At 49.7% G+C, this 20,769-nt stretch overlaps 1 protein-coding gene across 3 annotated transcripts in view; it reads left to right on the top strand.

The window, feature by feature from the left end:
- The window catches only part of ccdc102a (coiled-coil domain containing 102A), a 778,838-nt gene that overhangs the window by 229,372 nt on the left and 528,697 nt on the right, over nt 1-20,769 (top strand). The window lies entirely within an intron of this gene.

The following is a 20,769-nucleotide window of genomic DNA, read 5'->3' as shown; positions in this document are numbered from 1 at the left end:
CCCCCTTTCTCTCTCTCTCTCTCTCTCTCTCCTTCCCCCTTTCTCTCTCTCTCTCTCCTTCCCCCTTTCTCTCTCTCTCTCTCCTTCCCCCTTTCTCTCTCTCTCTCTCTCTCCTTCCCACACAGACAAACTCTTTTATATATCTTAAAATTATTTCTACTTTTTTCATAACAACATGCCCTCAATAAACCCTCGGCACCGCCGGGCACTCCAGCTAGTTGGCTATAAAGCGCTTTAGAACGTACTGTGGTCGTGAAAGGCGCTATATAAATGCAAGTTCTTTCTTAACTGTTGCAACAAAAACAATACACTCCTCCAATAGTTTCTCCTCTTGCTCCTTCACCATCACGTCCCGAGTATCCTAGGACTCCACCCTTCATCATTTATATGCTACACCTTGCCAATCGCATCTGGAAGGATGGAGCAGCTTCCATATATGCTGATGACACCCAGCTTTACTCTCCACTGAACCCAAGCCCACTGCAACAACCTCAAATTGCTTGTCTGACATTAAAACTTGGATTATCCAAAATTTTATAGAGTTGGTCAGAAAAACCAAAGCCATCTTCTTCAGCCTTTGAGCCTCGACTCTATTCGTCTACTTGGCAGCCACTTCATGCTTAGCACAGAGGTCATAGAATCATAGAAAGTTACAGCACGGAAGGAGGCCATTTCGGCCTATCGTGTCCGCGCCGGCCAACAAAGAGCTATCCAGCCTAATCCCACTTCCCAGCTTTTGGTCCGTAGCCCTGCAGGTTACAGCATCCCAAGTGCACATTCAAGTACTTTATAAATGTGGTTAGGGTTCCTGCCTCTACAACCCTTTCAGGCAGTGAGTTCCAGACCCCCACAACCCTCTGGGTGAAGAAATTTCCCCTCAAATCCCCTCTAAACCTTCCACCAATTACTTTAAATCTGTGCCCCCTGGTTTTTGACTCCTCTGCTAAGGGAAACAGGCACCATCAATATTAACACCCTCTCGGGAATCCCCCATCAATATTAACACCCTCTCGGGGACCCCCCATCAATATTAACTCCCTCTCGGGGACCCCCATCAATATTAACACCCTCTCGGGGACCCCCCATCAATATTAACTCCCTCTCGGGGACCCCCCATCAATATTAACACCCTCTCGGGAATCCCCCATCAATATTAACACCCTCTCGGGGACCCCCCATCAATATTAACTCCCTCTCGGAGATCCCCCATCAATATTAACACCCTCTCGGGGATCCCCATCAATATTAACTCCCTCTCGGAGATCCCCCATCAATATTAACACCCTCTCGGGAATCCCCCATCAATATTAACACCCTCTCGGGGACCCCCCATCAATATTAACACCCTCTCGGAGATCCCCCATCAATATTAACACCCTCTCGGGGACCCCCCATCAATATTAACTCCCTCTCGGAGATCCCCCATCAATATTAACACCCTCTCGGGAATCCCCCATCAATATTAACTCCCTCTCGGAGATCCCCCATCAATATTAACACCCTCTCAGGTATCCCCATCAATATTAACTCCCTCTCGGGGACCCCCATCAATATTAACACCCTCTCGGGAATCCCCCATCAATATTAACTCCCTCTCGGAGATCCCCCATCAATATTAACACCCTCTCGGGGACCCCCCATCAATATTAACACCCTCTCGGGGATCCCCATCAATATTAACACCCTCTCGGGAATCCCCCATCAATATTAACACCCTCTCGGGGACCCCCCATCAATATTAACACCCTCTCGGAGATCCCCCATCAATATTAACACCCTCTCGGGGACCCCCCATCAATATTAACTCCCTCTCGGAGATCCCCCATCAATATTAACACCCTCTCGGGGATCCCCATCAATATTAACACCCTCTCGGGGACCCCCATCAATATTAACTCCCTCTCGGGGATCCCCATCAATATTAACACCCTCTCGGGACCCCCCATCAATATTAACTCCCTCTCGGGGATCCCCATCAATATTAACACCCTCTCGGGGACCCCCCATCAATATTAACTCCCTCTCGGAGATCCCCCATCAATATTAACACCCTCTCGGGGATCCCCATCAATATTAACACCCTCTCGGGAATCCCCCATCAATATTAACACCCTCTCGGGGACCCCCATCAATATTAACACACTCTCGGGGACCCCCCATCAATATTAACACCCTCTCGGGGACCCCCCATCAATATTAACTCCCTCTCGGAGATCCCCCATCAATATTAACACCCTCTCGGGGATCCCCATCAATATTAACACCCTCTCGGGAATCCCCCATCAATATTAACACCCTCTCGGGGACCCCCATCAATATTAACACCCTCTCGGGGACCCCCCATCAATATTAACTCCCTCTCGGAGATCCCCCATCAATATTAACACCCTCTCGGGGACCCCCCATCAATATTAACTCCCTCTCGGAGATCCCCCATCAATATTAACACCCTCTCGGGGATCCCCATCAATATTAACACCCTCTCGGGAATCCCCCATCAATATTAACACCCTCTCGGGGACCCCCATCAATATTAACACCCTCTCGGGGACCCCCCATCAATATTAACACCCTCTCGGGGATCCCCATCAATATTAACACCCTCTCGGGGACCCCCATCAATATTAACACCCTCTCGGGGACCCCCATCAATATTAACTCCCTCTCGGGGATCCCCATCAATATTAACTCCCTCTCGGGGATCCCCATCAATATTAACACCCTCTCGGGAATCCCCCATCAATATTAACACCCTCTCGGGGACCCCCATCAATATTAACTCCCTCTCGGAGATCCCCCATCAATATTAACACCCTCTCGGGGACCCCCCATCAATATTAACTCCCTCTCGGAGATCCCCCATCAATATTAACACCCTCTCGGGGATCCCCATCAATATTAACACCCTCTCGGGGACCCCCATCAATATTAACACACTCTCGGGGACCCCCCATCAATATTAACACCCTCTCGGGGACCCCCCATCAATATTAACTCCCTCTCGGAGATCCCCCATCAATATTAACACCCTCTCGGGGATCCCCATCAATATTAACACCCTCTCGGGAATCCCCCATCAATATTAACACCCTCTCGGGGACCCCCATCAATATTAACACCCTCTCGGGGACCCCCCATCAATATTAACTCCCTCTCGGAGATCCCCCATCAATATTAACACCCTCTCGGGGACCCCCCATCAATATTAACTCCCTCTCGGAGATCCCCCATCAATATTAACACCCTCTCGGGGATCCCCATCAATATTAACACCCTCTCGGGGACCCCCATCAATATTAACTCCCTCTCGGGGATCCCCATCAATATTAACTCCCTCTCAGGGATCCCCATCAATATTAACACCCTCTCGGGGATCCCCATCAATATTAACACCCTCTCGGGGACCCCCCATCAATATTAACTCCCTCTCGGGGATCCCCATCAATATTAACTCCCTCTCGGGGATCCCCATCAATATTAACTCCCTCTCAGGGATCCCCATCAATATTAACACCCTCTCGGGGACCCCCCATCAATATTAACACCCTCTCGGGAATCCCCCATCAATATTAACTCCCTCTCGGGGATCCCCCATCAATATTAACACCCTCTCGGGGATCCCCATCAATATTAACTCCCTCTCAGGGATCCCCATCAATATTAACACCCTCTCGGGGACCCCCCATCAATATTAACACCCTCTCGGGAATCCCCATCAATATTAACACCCTCTCGGGGACCCCCCATCAATATTAACACCCTCTCGGGGATCCCCATCAATATTAACACCCTCTCGGGAATCCCCCATCAATATTAACACCCTCTCGGGGATCCCCATCAATATTAACACCCTCTCGGGGACCCCCCATCAATATGAACTCCCTCTCGGGAATCCCCCATCAATATTAACACCCTCTCGGGGATCCCCATCAATATTAACACCCTCTCGGGAATCCCCCATCAATATTAACACCCTCTCGGGGATCCCCATCAATATTAACACCCTCTCGGGGACCCCCCATCAATATTAACACCCTCTCGGGGATCCCCATCAATATTAACACCCTCTCGGGAATCCCCCATCAATATTAACACCCTCTCGGGGATCCCCATCAATATTAACTCCCTCTCGGGGATCCCCATCAATATTAACTCCCTCTCGGGAATCCCCCATCAATATTAACACCCTCTAGGGGATCCCCATCAATATTAACACCCTCTCGGGAATCCCCCATCAATATTAACACCCTATCGGGGATCCCCATCAATATTAACACCCTCTCGGGGACCCCCCATCAATATTAACTCCCTCTCGGGGATCCCCATCAATATTAACTCCCTCTCAGGGATCCCCATCAATATTAACACCCTCTCGGGGATCCCCATCAATATTAACTCCCTCTCAGGGATCCCCATCAATATTAACACCCTCTCGGGGACCCCCCATCAATATTAACTCCCTCTCGGGAATCCCCCATCAAAATTAACTACCTCTCGGGGATCCCCATCAATATTAACACCCTCTCGGGAATCCCCCATCAATATTAACACCCTCTCGGGGACCCCCCATCAATATTAACTCCCTCTCGGGGATCTCCATCAATATTAACACCCTCTCGGGGACCCCCATCAATATTAACACCCTCTCGGGGACCCCCCATCAATATTAACTCCCTCTCGGGGATCCCCATCAATATTAACTCCCTCTCGGGGATCCCCATCAACATTAACACCCTCTCGGGGATCCCCATCAATATTAACACCCTCTCGGGGACCCCCATCAATATTAACACCCTCTCGGGGATCCCCATCAATATTAACTCCCTCTCGGGGATCCCCATCAATATTAACTCCCTCTCGGGGATCCCCATCAATATTAACTCCCTCTCGGGGATCCCCATCAATATTAACTCCCTCTCGGGGACCTCCCATCAATATTAACACCCTCTCGGGGACCCCACATCAATATTAACACCCTCTCGGGGACCCCCATCAATATTAACTCACTCTCGGGGATCCCCATCAATATTAACACCCTCTCGGGGATCCCCAATCAATATTAACTCCCTCTCGGGGATCCCCATCAATATTAACACCCTCTCGGGGATCCCCATCAATATTAACACCCTCTCGGGGACCCCCCATCAATATTAACACCCTCTCGGGGATCTCCATCAATATTAACACCCTCTCGGGGATCCCCATCAATATTAACACCCTCTCGGGGATCCCCCATCAATATTAACACCCTATCGGGGATCCCCCATCAATATTAACACCCTCTCGGGGATCCCCATCAATATTAACTCCCTCTCGGGGATCCCCCATCAATATTAACTCCCTCTCGGGGATCCCCATCAATATTAACTCCCTCTCGGGGATCCCCCATCAATATTAACTCCCTCTCGGGGATCCCCATCAATATTAACACCCTCTCGGGAATCCCCATCAATATTAACACCCTCTCGGGGATCCCCATCAATATTAACTCCCTCTCGGGGATCCCCATCAATATTAACTCCCTCTCGGGGACCCCCCATCAATATTAACACCCTCTCGGGGACCCCCATCAATGTTAACACCCTCTCGGGGATCCCCATCAATATTAACTCCCTCTCGGGGACCCCCATCAATATTAACACCCTCTCGGGGACCCCCCATCAATATTAACACCCTCTCGGGAATCCCCCATCAATATTAACACCCTCTCGGGGACCCCCCATCAATATTAACTCCCTCTCGGGAATCCCCCATCAATATTAACTCCCTCTCGGGGATCCCCATCAATATTAACTCCCTCTCGGGGACCCCCCATCAATATTAACTCCCTCTCGGGGACCCCCCATCAATATTAACACCCTCTCGGGGATCCCCATCAATATTAACACCCTCTCGGGGATCCCAATCAATATTAACTCCCTCTCGGGGACCCCCCATCAATATTAACACCCTCTCGGGGATCCCCATCAATATTAACTCCCTCTCGGGGATCCCCATCAATATTAACTCCCTCTCGGGGACCCCCCATCAATATTAACTCCCTCTCGGGGACCCGCAATCAATATTAACTCCCTCTCGGGGACCCCCCATCAATATTAACTCCCTCTCGGGGACCCCCCATCAATATTAACTCCCTCTCGGGGACCCGCAATCAATATTAACTCCCTCTCGGGGACCCCCCATCAATATTAACACCCACTCGGGGACCCCCCATCAATATTAACTCCCTCTCGGGGATCCCCCATCAATATTAACTCCCTCTCGGGGATCCCCATCAATATTAACTCCCTCTCGGGGATCCCCATCAATATTAACACCCTCTCGGGGACCCCCATCAATATTAACTCCCTCTCGGGGATCCCCATCAATATTAACTCCCTCTCGGGGATCCCCATCAATATTAACACCCTCTCGGGGATCCCCCATCAATATTAACTCCCTCTCGGGGATCCCCATCAATATTAACTCCCTCTCGGGGATCCCCATCAATATTAACTCCCTCTCGGGGACCCCCCATCAATATTAACTCCCTCTCGGGGACCCCCCATCAATATTAACTCCCTCTCGGGGACCCCCCATCAATATTAACTCCCTCTCGGGGACCCCCATCAACATTAACACCCTCTCGGGGATCCCCATCAATATTAACTCCCTCTCGGGGATCCCCATCAATATTAACTCCCTCTCGGGGACCCCCCATCAATATTAACTCCCTCTCGGGGACCCCCCATCAATATTAACTCCCTCTCGGGGATCCCCATCAATATTAACTCCCTCTCGGGGATCCCCATCAATATTAACTCCCTCTCGGGGATCCCCATCAATATTAACTCCCTCTCGGGGATCCCCATCAATATTAACTCCCTCTCGGGGACCCCCCATCAATATTAACACCCTCTCGGGGACCCCCATCAATATTAACTCCCTCTCGGGGACCCCCCATCAATATTAACACCCTCTCGGGGATCCCCATCAATATTAACTCCCTCTCAGAGATCCCCCATCAATATTAACACCCTCTCGGGGATCCCAATCAATATTAACTCCCTCTCGGGAATCCCCCATCAATATTAACTCCCTCTCGGGGATCCCCATCAATATTAACACCCTCTCGGGGACCCCCCATCAATATTAACTCCCTCTCGGGGACCCCCCATCAATATTAACACCCTCTCGGGGATCCCAATCAATATTAACTCCCTCTCGGGAATCCCCCATCAATATTAACTCCCTCTCGGGGATCCCCATCAATATTAACTCCCTCTCGGGGACCCCCCATCAATATTAACACCCTCTCGGATATCCCCATCAATATTAACTCCCTCTCGGGGATCCCCCATCAATATTAACACCCTCTCGGGGACCCCCCATCAATATTAACTCCCTCTCGGGGATCCCCATCAATATTAACTCCCTCTCGGGGACCCCCCATCAATATTAACACCCTCTCGGGGACCCCCATCAATATTAACTCCCTCTCGGGGACCCCCATCAATATTAACACCCTCTCGGGGACCCCCCATCAATATTAACACCCTCTCAGGGACCCCCATCAATATTAACACCCTCTCGGGGACCCCCCATCAATATTAACACCCTCTCGGGGACCCCCATCAATATTAACTCCCTCTCGGGGACCCCCCATCAATATTAACACCCTCTCAGGGACCTCCCATCAATATTAACACCCTCTCGGGGATCCCCATCAATATTAACACCCTCTCGGGGACCCCCCATCAATATTAACACCCTCTCGGGGACCCCCCATCAATATTAACTCCCTCTCGGAGATCCCCATCAATATTAACTCCCTCTCGGGGACACCCCATCAATATTAACTCCCTCTCGGGGATCCCCATCAATATTAACTCCCTCTCGGGGATCCCCATCAATATTAACTCCCTCTCGGGGACCCCCCATCAATATTAACTCCCTCTCGGGGATCCCCATCAATGTTAACACCCTCTCGGGGATCCCCATCAATATTAACTCCCTTTCGGGGACCCCCATCAATATTAACACCCTCTCGGGGACCCCCCATCAATATTAACACCCTCTCGGGAATCCCCCATCAATATTAACACCCTCTCGGGGACCCCCCATCAATATTAACTCCCTCTCGGGAATCCCCCATCAATATTAACTCCCTCTCGGGGATCCCCATCAATATTAACTCCCTCTCGGGGACCCCCCATCAATATTAACTCCCTCTCGGGGACCCCCCATCAATATTAACACCCTCTCGGGGATCCCCATCAATATTAACACCCTCTCGGGGATCCCAATCAATATTAACTCCCTCTCGGGGACCCCCCATCAATATTAACACCCTCTCGGGGATCCCCATCAATATTAACTCCCTCTCGGGGATCCCCATCAATATTAACTCCCTCTCGGGGACCCCCCATCAATATTAACTCCCTCTCGGGGACCCCCAATCAATATTAACTCCCTCTCGGGGACCCCCCATCAATATTAACACCCTCTCGGGGACCCCCCATCAATATTAACTCCCTCTCGGGGATCCCCCATCAATATTAACTCCCTCTCGGGGATCCCCATCAATATTAACTCCCTCTCGGGGATCCCCATCAATATTAACACCCTCTCGGGGACCCCCATCAATATTAACTCCCTCTCGGGGATCCCCATCAATATTAACTCCCTCTCGGGGATCCCCATCAATATTAACACCCTCTCGGGGATCCCCCATCAATATTAACTCCCTCTCGGGGATCCCCATCAATATTAACTCCCTCTCGGGGATCCCCATCAATATTAACTCCCTCTCGGGGACCCCCCATCAATATTAACTCCCTCTCGGGGACCCCCCATCAATATTAACTCCCTCTCGGGGACCCCCCATCAATATTAACTCCCTCTCGGGGACCCCCATCAACATTAACACCCTCTCGGGGATCCCCATCAATATTAACTCCCTCTCGGGGATCCCCATCAATATTAACTCCCTCTCGGGGACCCCCCATCAATATTAACTCCCTCTCGGGGACCCCCCATCAATATTAACTCCCTCTCGGGGATCCCCATCAATATTAACTCCCTCTCGGGGATCCCCATCAATATTAACTCCCTCTCGGGGATCCCCATCAATATTAACTCCCTCTCGGGGATCCCCATCAATATTAACTCCCTCTCGGGGACCCCCCATCAATATTAACACCCTCTCGGGGACCCCCATCAATATTAACTCCCTCTCGGGGACCCCCCATCAATATTAACACCCTCTCGGGGATCCCCATCAATATTAACTCCCTCTCAGAGATCCCCCATCAATATTAACACCCTCTCGGGGATCCCAATCAATATTAACTCCCTCTCGGGAATCCCCCATCAATATTAACTCCCTCTCGGGGATCCCCATCAATATTAACACCCTCTCGGGGACCCCCCATCAATATTAACTCCCTCTCGGGGACCCCCCATCAATATTAACACCCTCTCGGGGATCCCAATCAATATTAACTCCCTCTCGGGAATCCCCCATCAATATTAACTCCCTCTCGGGGATCCCCATCAATATTAACTCCCTCTCGGGGACCCCCCATCAATATTAACACCCTCTCGGATATCCCCATCAATATTAACTCCCTCTCGGGGATCCCCCATCAATATTAACACCCTCTCGGGGACCCCCCATCAATATTAACTCCCTCTCGGGGATCCCCATCAATATTAACTCCCTCTCGGGGACCCCCCATCAATATTAACACCCTCTCGGGGACCCCCATCAATATTAACTCCCTCTCGGGGACCCCCATCAATATTAACACCCTCTCGGGGACCCCCCATCAATATTAACACCCTCTCAGGGACCCCCATCAATATTAACACCCTCTCGGGGACCCCCCATCAATATTAACACCCTCTCGGGGACCCCCATCAATATTAACTCCCTCTCGGGGACCCCCCATCAATATTAACACCCTCTCAGGGACCTCCCATCAATATTAACACCCTCTCGGGGATCCCCATCAATATTAACACCCTCTCGGGGACCCCCCATCAATATTAACACCCTCTCGGGGACCCCCCATCAATATTAACTCCCTCTCGGAGATCCCCATCAATATTAACTCCCTCTCGGGGACACCCCATCAATATTAACTCCCTCTCGGGGATCCCCATCAATATTAACTCCCTCTCGGGGATCCCCATCAATATTAACTCCCTCTCGGGGACCCCCCATCAATATTAACTCCCTCTCGGGGATCCCCATCAATATTAACTCCCTCTCGGGGATCCCCCATCAATATTAACTCCCTCTCGGGGATCCCCATCAATATTAACTCCCTCTCGGGGACCCCCCATCAATGTTAACTCCCTCTCGGAGATCCCCATCAATATTAACTCCCTCTCGGGGACCCCCCATCAATATTAACTCCCTCTCGGAGACCCCCCATCAATATTAACACCCTCTCGGGGACCCCCATCAATATTAACTCCCTCTCGGGGATCCCCATCAATATTAACACCCTGTCGGGGATCCACATCAATATTAACTCCCTCTCGGAGATCCCCCATCAATATTAACTCCCTCTCGGGGACCCCCATCAATATTAACACCCTCTCGGGGATCCCCATCAATATTAACTCCCTCTCGGGGATCCCCATCAATATTCACTCCCTCTCAGGGACCCCCCATCAATATAAACTCCCTCTCGGAGATCCCCATCAATATTAACTCCCTCTCGGGGATCCCCATCAATATTAACTCCCTCTCGGGGACCCCCCATCAATATTAACTCCCTCTCGGGGACCCCCATCAATATTAACACCCTCTCGGGGATCCCCATCAATATTAACTCCCTCTCGGAGATCCCCATCAATATTAACTCCCTCTCGGGGATCCCCATCAATATTAACTCCCTCTCGGGGATCCCCATCAATATTAACTCCCTCTCGGGGATCCCCATCAATATTAACTCCCTCTTGGGGACCCCCCATCAATATTAACACCCTCTCGGGGATCCCCCATCAATATTAACTCCCTCACGGGGACCCCCAATCAATAGAAACACCCTATCGGATATCCCCAATCAATATCAACACCCTCTCGGAGATCCCCAATCAATATTAACTCCCTCTCGGAGATCCCCCATCAATATTAACTCCCTCTCGGGGATCCCCAATCAATATTCACTCCCTCTCGGGGATCCCCAATCAATATTAACTCCCTCTCGGGGATCCCCATCAATATTAACACCCTCTCGGGGATCCCCAATCAATATTAACTCCCTCTCGGGGATCCCCAATCAATATTAACTCCCTCTCGGGGATCCCCATCAATATTAACTCCCTCTCGGGGACCCCCATCAATATTAACTCCCTCTCGGGGACCCCCCATCAAAATTAACACCCTCTCGGGGATCTCCCATCAATATTACCTCCCTCTCGGGGACCCCCCATCAAAATTAACTCCCTCTCGGGGATCCCCATCAATATTAACTCCCTCTCGGGGACCCCCCCATCAATATTAACTCCCTCTCGGGGACCCCCCATCAAAATTAACTCCCTCTCGGGGACCCCCCATCAAAATTAACTCCCTCTCGGGGATCCCCATCAATATTAACTCCCTCTCGGGGACCCCCCATCAAAATTAACTCCCTCTCGGGGATCCCCATCAATATTAACTCCCTCTCGGGGACCCCCCCCATCAATATTAACTCCCTCTCGGGGATCCCCATCAATATTAACTCCCTCTCGGGGATCCCCATCAATATTAACTCCCTCTCGGGGACCCCCCATCAATATTAACTCCCTCTCGGGGATCCCCATCAATATTAACTCCCTCTCAGGGACCCCCATCAATATTAACTTCCTCTCGGGGATCCCCATCAATATTAACTCCCTCTCTGGGACCCCCCATCAATATTAACTCCCTCTCGGGGACCCCCATCAATATTAACTCCCTCTCGGGGATCCCCATCAATATTAACTCCCTCTCGGGGACCCCCCATCAATATTAACTCCCTCTCGGGGACCCCCCATCAATATTAACTCCCTCTCGGGGATCCCCCATCAATATTAACTGCCTCTCGGGGACCCCCCATCAATATTAACTCCCTCTCGGGGATCCCCCATCAATATTAACTCCCTCTCGGGGATGCCCCATCAATATTAACACCCTCTCGGGGATCCCCATCAATATTAACTCCCTCTCGGGGATCCCCATCAATATTAACACCCTCTCGGGGATCCCCATCAATATTAACTCCCTCTCGGGGATCCCCATCAATATTAACACCCTCTCGGGGATCCCCATCAATATTAACTCCCTCTCGGGGATCCCCATCAATATTAACTCCCTCTCGGGGATCCCCAATCAATATTAACACCCTCTCGGGGATCCCCATCAATATTAACTCCCTCTCGGGGACCCCCATCAATATTAACACCCTCTCGGGGATCCCCATCAATATTAACACCCTCTCGGGGATCCCCATCAATATTAACACCCTCTCGGGGATCCCCATCAATATTAACTCCCTCTCGGGGACCCCCATCAATATTAACACCCTCTCGGGGATCCCCCAATCAATATTAACTCCCTCTCGGGGATCCCCATCAATATTAACTCCCTCTCGGGGACCCCCCATCAATATTAACTCCCTCTCGGGGACCCCCCATCAATATTAACTCCCTCTCGGGGACCCCCATCAATATTAACACCCTCTCGGGGATCCCCCATCAATATTAACTCCCTCTCGGGGACCCCCCATCAATATTAACACCCTCTCAGGGACCTCCCATCAATATTAACACCCTCTCGGGGATCCCGATCAATATTAACACCCTCTCGGGGACCCCCCATCAATATTAACACCCTCTCGGGGATCCCCATCAATATTAACTCCCTCTCGGGGACCCCCCATCAATATTAACTCCCTCTCGGGGATCCCCATCAATATTAACTCCCTCTCGGGGATCCCCATCAATATTAACTCCCTCTCGGGGACTCCCCATCAATATTAACTCCCTCTCGGGGACCCCCCATCAATATTCACTCCCTCTCGGGGACCCCCCATCAATATTAACTCCCTCTCGGGGACCCCCCATCAATATTAACTCCCTCTCGGGGACCCCCCATCAATATTAACTCCCTCTCGGGGATCCCCATCAATATTAACTCCCTCTCGAGGATCCCCATCAATATTAACTACCTCTCGGGGACCCCCCATCAATATTAACTCCCTCTCGGGGACCCCCATCAATATTAACTCCCTCTCGGGGACCCCCCATCAATATTAACTCCCTCTCGGGGATCCCCATCAATATTAACTCCCTCTCGGGGACCCCCCATCAATATTAACTCCCTCTCGGGGACCCCCCATCAATATTAACTCCCTCTCGGGGACCCCCCATCAATATTAACTCCCTCTCGGGGACCCCCATCAATATTAAATCCCTCTCGGGGACCCCCATCAATATTAACTCCCTCTCGGGGATCCCCATCAATATTAACTCCCTCTCGGGGATCCCCATCAATATTAACACCCTCTCGGGGACCCCCCATCAACATTAACTCCCTCTCGGGGACCCCCCATCAATATTAACACCCTCTCGGGGATCCCCATCAATATTAACTCCCTCTCGGGGATCCCCATCAATATTAACTCCCTCTCGGGGACCCCCATCAATATTAACTCCCTCTCGGGGACCCCCATCAATATTAACACCCTCTCGGGGACCCCCCATCAATATTAACTCCCTCTCGGGGATCCCCATCAATATTAACACCCTCTCGGGGACCCCCCATCAATATTAACACCCTCTCGGGGACCCCCCATCAATATTAACTCCCTCTCGGGGATCCCCATCAATATTAACTCCCTCTCGGGGATCCCCATCAATATTAACTCCCTCTCGGGGACCCCCCATCAATATTAACTCCCTCTCGGGGACCCCCCATCAATATTAACACCCTCTCGGGGATCCCCATCAATATTAACTCCCTCTCGGGGACCCCCCATCAATATTAACTCCCTCTCGGGGACCCACCGTCAATATTAACTCCCTCTCGGCGATCCCCATCAATATTAACTCCCTCTCGGGGATCCCCATCAATATTAACTCCCTCTCGGGGATCCCCATCAATATTAACTCCCTCTCGGGGATCCCCATCAATATTAACTCCCTCTCGGGGACCCCCCATCAATATTAACTCCCTCTCGGGGACCCCCCATCAATATTAACTCCCTCTCGGGGATCCCCATCAATATTAACTCCCTCTCGGGGACCCCCCATCAATATTAACTCCCTCTCGGTGATCCCCATCAATATTAACTCCCTCTCGGGGATCCCCATCAATATTAACTCCCTGTCGGGGACCCCCCATCAATATTAACTCCCTCTCGGGGATCCCCATCAATATTAACTCCCTCTCGGGGACCCCCCATCAATATTAACTCCCTCTCGGGGATCCCCATCAATATTAACTCCCTGTCGGGGACCCCCATCAATATTAACTCCCTCTCGGGGATCCCCATCAATATTAACTCCCTCTCGGGGACCCCCCATCAATATTAACTCCCTCTCGGGGACCCCCATCAATATTAACTCCCTGTCGGGGACCCCCATCAATATTAACTCCCTCTCGGGGATCCCCATCAATATTAACTCCCTCTCGGGGACCCCCCATCAATATTAACTCCCTCTCGGGGACCCCCCCATCAATATTAACTCCCTCTCGGGGATGCCCCATCAATATTAACTCCCCCTGCAATACGAAAAGGCATACGGGATACTTGCCTTTATTAGATGAGGCATAGAATAGATCAGGTATAGAATATAAGAGCAGGGAGGTTATGCTTGAACTGTAGAAAACACTAGTTAGGCCGCAGCTAGAATACTGCCTGCAATTCTGGCCACCACATTACATGAAAGATGTGATTGCACTAGAGAGGGTACAGAGGGGATTTACAAGGGTGTTGTCGGGTTGGGGAATTTTAGCTATGAAGACTGGATAAGCTGGGGTTGTTTTCTTTGGAACAGAGGCTGAGGGGAGACCTAATTGAAGTGTCTAAAATTATGAAGGGCCTAGATAGAGTGGATAGGAAGGAACTGTTTCCCTGAGCAGAGGGGTGACTAACCAGGGGACATAAGAACATAAGAAATAGGAGCAGGAGTGGTCCATTCGGCCCTTTGAGCCTGCTCTGCCATTCAATCAGATCATGGCTTATCTTCTGCCTCAACTCCATTCACTGGCCTTATGGCCATATCCCTTGATGCCCTTACTAGTCAGAAATCTATCGACTTCTGTTTTGAATATACCCAATGACTGAGCCTCCACAGCCCTCTGGGGTAGAGAATTCCAAAGATTCACCACCCTCTGTGTGAAGAAATTTCTTCTCATCTCAGTCCTGAATGGCGTACCCATTATCCTGAGGCTGTGGCCCCTGGTTCTAGATGCCCCAGCCAAGGGAAACATTCTCCCAGCATCCACCCTATCAAGCCCTGTAATAACTTTGTATGCTTCAATGAGATTCCCTCTCATTCAAGAGAATACAGGCCTAGTTTACTCAATCTCTTCTCATACGACAGTCCCGCCATCCCAGGAATCAATCTCGTGAACCTTCGTTGCACTCCCTCTGTGGCAAGTATATCCTTCCTTAGGTAAGGAGACCAAAATTGTACACAGTACTCCAGGTGTGGCCTCACCAAGGCCCTATATAATTGGAATAAGACTTCTTTACTCCTGTACTCAAATCTTCTTGTAATGAAGGCCAACATACCATTTGCCTTCCTAATGACTTGCTGCATCTGCACATTCACTTTCAGTGACTCATGTACAAGGACACCCAGGTCCCTTTGAGCATCTGCATTCCCCAATCTTTCACCATTCAGGGAATATTCTGCCTTTCTGTTTTTGCTACCAAAGTGGATAACTTCACATTTATCCACATTATATTCCATCTGCCATGTTCTCGTCCACTCACTGAGCCTGTCGAGATCCCCTTGAAGCCTCTTCACATCCTCTTTGCGACTGACACTGCCACCTAGCTTTGCATCATCAGCAAATTTGGATGTGTTACATTTAGTCCCCTCATCCAAATCATTGATATAGATTGTGAATAGCTGGGGCCCAAGCACTAATCCTTGCGGTACCCCACTAGTCACAGCCTGCCATCCTGAAAAATACCCATTTACCCCTACTCTTTGTTTTCTGCCTGTTAACCAATTCTCAATCCATGCGAGTATATTACCCCCAATTCCATGTGCCCTAATTTTGTTCACCAACCTCTTGTGTGGGACCTTATCGAAGGCCTTCTGAAAATCCAAATACACCACATCTACCAATTCCCCTTTGTCTACTCCACTAGTTACATCCTCAAAGAACTCCAATAGGTTTGTCAAACAGGATTTCCCTTTCATAAATCCATGTTGACTCTGCCCAATCTTACTATTAGTTTCTAAGTGCCCAGTTATTGCATCCTTTATAATAGATTCCAGCATTTTCCCAACTACTGATGTGAGGCTAACAGGTCTGTAGTTCCCCGTTTTCTCTCTCCCTCCTTTCTTAAATAGCGGGGTTACATTTGCTATCCTCCAATCTGCAGGAACCGTTCCAGAATCTATAGAATTTTGGAAGATGACAACCATTGCGTCCACTATCCCAATGGCCACCTCTTTGAAAACCCTAGGATGTAGGTCATCCAGTCCTTGGGATTTATCGACTTTTAGTCCCATTAATTTTGCTAGTACTTTTTTTGTTTTTACTAATAATAATTTCTTTAAGTTCCTCATTCTCGCCACACCCTTGGTTTTCTCGTATTTCTGGCAGGTTTTTTGTGTCTTCCTCCGTGAAGACAGAAACAAAGTTTAATTTCTCTGCCATTTCCTCATTCCCCATTATAAATTTCCCCCGTCTCTGACTGTAAAGGACCTACATTTACCTTCGCCAGTCTTTTCCTTTTCACATACCTATAGAAGCTGCCATCCTGACGGCACGGACAAGATGGGCCGAATGGCCTCCTTCTGTGCTGTAAATTTCTATGATTCTATGATTAACACCCTCTTGAGATCCCCCTGCAATATTAACACCCTCTCGAGGACCCCCTGCAATATTAACACCCTCTCGAGGACCCCCTGCAATATTAACACCCTCTCGAGGACCCCAGCAATAAAGGATACGCTGTCGGGGACAATTGAACAAATATTAATACCCAAGGATCCCTGCCCTAATTTACAAAGAACCAGTTTCCAGCAAGAGAAGACCTTTGGTCCATCTCGCCCACCTCCCACAGTATTCCCTTTCACATTACTAGGTCTTCTGTTCAAAAGGAAACAGTGCATTAATGCACAGTGTGTTTTATTATTAGTATATAGTAACAGGGTAACGCGAGGCTAGAAACAAAACAAAATACAGAATCTGATGACAAGACAGATAGAAATCTTTGGGTGGGGAGAGGCAGTTTGAAAATCTATGCCATGAACCAACTTCAAAATATGCAACATTAGAAATATTGAGTTACTCTGTAGATCTATGTTAAAAATATATGGTTTCTGAGTTTTGGAAGATTTTGGTGTGAAATTTAAGTTTTTCCAACTTCTGTGCAGTGTTTATTCTAATTTGCTTTAAAAGGACTCAGCTTTGTAATATTACAAAATAAGATGATTTTAGTTTAAAGAAGTGTTTCACATTGTAGGCATATTCAAAGTAGTTAAACTGAACCTTCCAACAAAGCATCATTCCTCGTTATTCTGTTAAGTACACGATTTCACGTATTCAGTTCAAATGGAATAAGCCACTGGATTACAATATGTAACATCGTTCATACACTTTCCAAATTCATAACTCTCCCAGTATCACAGAATTTGTACCAATAATGCAAATACAATATAAATTGCTGCAAATAAAAAGGTAAATGTCATCATATCAATCACTTTCGTGGTCTTCCCCATGGAAACAGAAACAATGAAGAGAAGGGGGAAAAATACTAAACGTAACAGTAACGTAACAAATTCCTCGCTCCCCAGAATGAAATGACTGTCTGCCATCTGCCCAGCGTAAATTACCTGTGCACTAAAAGTGAACGCAAACTTCAGTCCAACTTTGAATGAGCCTACAGTGGAGATCAGCAGTAAATAATAAGAAACTTGCCGTGCAAAGCTGCCGATTAGTCAGTAGCTGCTAGCCTTTACCGAGCGGGGCTGTGCTCCGGGGAAGAGCGCAGCACTGGGGGCAGCCTGAGTGACAGCACTGGGGGCAGCCTGAGTGACAGCACAGCGTAGCGTAGCACTGGGGGCAGCCTGAGTGACAGCACAGCGTAGCACTGGGGGCAGCCTGAGTGACAGCACAGCGTAGCGTAGCACTGGGGGCAGCCTGAGTGACAGCACAGCGTAGCACTGGGGGCAGCCTGAGTGACAGCACAGCGCAGCGCCCCGCCCCTCACACCCATTGGTTCATAGCACACAGCCTGCACTGCACCGCCCCCTCATACCCATTGGTTCACAGCATACAACCTGCACCGCCCCCTCACACCCATTGGCCCACAGCACAGCCCGGCCCCGCCCGCACACCCATTGGCCTACAGCACAGTCCGGCCCCACCCTTCACACCCATTGGTCCACAGCCGCCAATTGCAGCTGCCCCGTCAATCACCGCTCCAGCAACAGATTGACAAATCAGGTTAGTTTGCAATAAGTTCCTTCGGAAAGTGGGGGAATAATCAGAAGAAGGAGCGGCTCGCACACCCCGGCCCGGCTACCCCGCGGGAACCAGCATCCGTGTCAGCAGCGCTGCTCGCCGACTCTTCGCCGCGGGTTTACCTGTGCTCCGGAATGCCGTTGCCAGGCTCTGAGGGGCGCTGCTCCGGCTTCCGCTCCCGCTCCCGCTCCACTCCGTTTGCGGCACTGGCGGCTAGGCTCGCACCAACTGTCAGCGGGACACGCGCCCGCCCCGGCCGCCAATCACTGCCAGGGGCGGTAGCTTTTTGAGGCGCGCTCCCGCCCCCTTCCCCCACAGCCAATCAGCGCAAGAGGCGGCACTGCCGCCATCTTTGTAGAGGAGCCGCCATCTTGGTGAGGCAGACTCTCTGATTTTATCCTCACTGGGGAGGACAGACATTGGTGATTATGCAGCACACAGTCCCAAGGTAATCCAAACATCTGTGAGATGGAGCCCTTTAGACAACCCGCCAGGGGACAGCTGTGATTTCACCAGGAGAGACACAGGACAAAGTTTGTAAAGTGGGGATTGCCATGGTGATGGAGCCAAGCATATTTGGAAGGTCCTGCTGCTGGAATCTGGACCATGGAGTGAGCATCTTCAAAGGGATGACACTTGATCTTTGGGATGAGATGTTAAGCCGAGGTCCCATCTGCCCTCTCGGGTGGAAGTGAAAGATCCCACTGCACTATTCAAAGAGCAGGACAGTTCTCCCCAGTACCTTGGCCAATATTTAACCCTCAACCAACATCACTGATGTTTTGGATCATGAACAATGAAACAGTTGTATGCCTTACGTTAATGTGTGGAGCCCTGATGACCACAGTGGGTTCCATCTCCAATACCCTGGATTCTTAAACCCTGGCAGCTGTACTTGCTCAGCTGGTAGCTTTCCTTGGCAAGCATGATGTCAGTTCCTTTCTCATAGAGGTATTCTCTCTTGGCTCACCTATTTTAACTTTGCCTCTCAAATTGTATTGTGCAAAGGTAAAAGTATTTGCACTGGGCCTTACTCAAAATTAAAACCTTTGGTTAAATCACAAAAGAAAGGGAGACAAAAACTGCACCTTTCACATTCTCAATGTGCCCCAAAGTGCTTTACAGTCAATGGATTGCTTTTGAAGTGTAGTCACTGTTGCTCTGGGCAAATGCAACAGAAGATTTGTGCATCGCAAGATCTCATAATCAGTAATGGATAACCAGTTAATCTGTTTTGAAACTGTTGGTTGAGGGATAAATGATGGTCAGGACACCGGGAAAAAATCTAGCTCCTCTTGCATAGTGCCACTAGATTTTTTTTATGTCCACCTGACCAGGCAGGTGGGGCCTTGGTTTAATGTCTGATCCAACAGTGCAGCACTCCCTCAGTACTTCACTGAAATGCCAGCCTAGATTTTGTGCTCTGATCCTGGAATGGAACATGAACTTACTACCTTCTAACTCAGAGGCAAGAGTGCTACCACTGAACCAAGACTAGCTTATCTGGCAGGTGCCCCTCATGGTGGCCTGAAAGGATCCTGTTGCATAGAAACATAATGTTGCAATGGCCTCCACAGCTCTCGGAAGAGCAGTCCCAATCCTTGAAGTTGTCTGTAGATTAGTCTATTGATAGCATTGTTCCGTCACTGCTTCTGCAGTGAAACAGAGCTGGTGAAGACGGGTATCCTCTGATATACCAGGTAGGAATGTCGTGGTCTATAAAGAGCGATCCTTGGAACGAATATGTAGCCTGAGGTATCCTCACCAAATTCACACAGCTCAAAGGGAATGTTCAAAGGGATTCCCATTCTTCCAATTTTCATTAGCAGCAACTCGCAATCGAACAGCAGTTACCAAGATTTCAGGAAAGTGTTGTCTAGCACACTGAAGGCTTTAGCAAACATGCAGAAAAGCACATGCCAAAAAATCCATGCAAGATGTCAAATGCATAGCATTGAGGTAGAGACTAGAACATTGTTTAAAAGGACTATCAAAGGATCTGGAGGGGAATGGGGATACAGGAGAGAGTGCCAGCACAGGTGCCACAGGTTGCATAGCCTCCTCCTGTGCTGTCATTTCTATCATGCTATGAAACCTCCTTC

Source organism: Somniosus microcephalus, chromosome 6, assembly GCF_052327205.1.
Source record: "Somniosus microcephalus isolate GS21.2 chromosome 6, FLI_Smic_1.0, whole genome shotgun sequence".
NCBI lineage: Eukaryota > Metazoa > Chordata > Chondrichthyes > Squaliformes > Somniosidae > Somniosus > Somniosus microcephalus.
The sequence above is the reverse complement of the archived record's forward strand: the minus strand, read 5'-3'. Positions and strand labels throughout refer to the sequence as shown.